This window comes from Sinocyclocheilus rhinocerous, unplaced genomic scaffold, assembly GCF_001515625.1.
Source record: "Sinocyclocheilus rhinocerous isolate Xijiao unplaced genomic scaffold, SAMN03320098_v1.1 scaffold2863, whole genome shotgun sequence".
NCBI lineage: Eukaryota > Metazoa > Chordata > Actinopteri > Cypriniformes > Cyprinidae > Sinocyclocheilus > Sinocyclocheilus rhinocerous.
Genome location: NW_015661892.1, coordinates 39211 through 40471, shown reverse-complemented (window position 1 = coordinate 40471; position 1261 = coordinate 39211). Strand labels below are relative to the sequence as shown.

The window sequence follows — 1261 nt, the reverse complement described above, 5'->3', positions numbered from 1 at the left end:
CCTTCTTTTCCATTTCCAACAGAGCCGTGCAGTCCGTGAACCTCTCCTGCCTCTGTTAAAAACACAAACACAGGAGTCAAATATACTGTTATCTGGTATCACATTGATATTGAAAGAAAAATGTATCAATATTAGTGTTTTTACAGTACAGTCATTCAAGTATGAAAATATCTGTGTGCATCTATTCTCTACCCTTTATTAGACCTGTTTCTCACAACATGCATAAGCAGCATGTAAACAAAGTGATTTCTTTGTTATTAAATTGAGTATTCCTTTCAATAACAACTCTAAATTTTAAAACAGTTATATGGGAGTGGGACATTGATATTTGTTCAGGTTATTGAGAATTTAAAACATATATTTATGAATTTAAATTTAATGTTTAATTTAATTTAACCAATAATGACCATAAATTATAAAATTGTTATATGGGAGTATTCATTGAGTATGTGTATGAAAATATCTGTGTGTATATATTAATTCATATATATATATATATATATATATATATATTCTACCTTTACCACAATGTTTATTAGTAATATACAACCAGAGTTTGAAACAAAAATCCAAATGTAAACTAAAACAACCTAAATACACACACACTCGAATAGCTTTTCTTTATACTATATATATATATATATATATATGTATAGACACATTACACAGACACATTACTTTATATATAACATATTTCAAAAAGTGAGTTTTTTTCCAAAAATGTGTCTATATCATAGTTTATAAGTATACCGTTTTTATTAATTTTTATTTCAGTTTTACTTTGTTATTTTAGTACATCATATTAAACTAAATGAAAAATGAGAAATGTAGAAAAAATTAAATAAGCTTAAGTGTGTTACAATATTTTATTTTAGTTGAAGTTTATTTTATTTCTAGTAACGAAAATGTAAAATGTTTTTTTTAATGATTTTGATAGTTTTAATTATTATAATAACCCTGAGATATAAATATCCACATGAATGTGTATTTATATAAATTTTCATTTCTAGAAATATAATAAGCTTCAACTAAAATCATTAAATTATTTAACTTAAGTTGTATTATATATAATAGAATAATAATACTAATATTATATATATAGTAATAGTATATAAAATAGTACTAAAAGCAGCATTGAAATGTCTAGCGACTTCACTTATATTTGTATTTTTAGACCACGTGTGTGTGCGTGCATGTGTGTGTGTGTGTGTGTGTTTGTGTGAGAGTGAGAGTGTGTGTGTGTGTGTGCGTGTGCATGTGT

General features: G+C 25.2%; 1 long non-coding RNA gene across 1 annotated transcript in view; it reads right to left on the bottom strand.

The window, feature by feature from the left end:
* LOC107726854 (uncharacterized) overlaps positions 1–1261 on the bottom strand; it is a 1616-nt gene continuing 355 nt past the window's right edge. Inside the window, exon 2 of the long non-coding RNA XR_001638304.1 lies at positions 1–52. This is a non-coding gene — a long non-coding RNA (uncharacterized LOC107726854). The remainder of the gene's footprint in view (positions 53–1261) is intronic.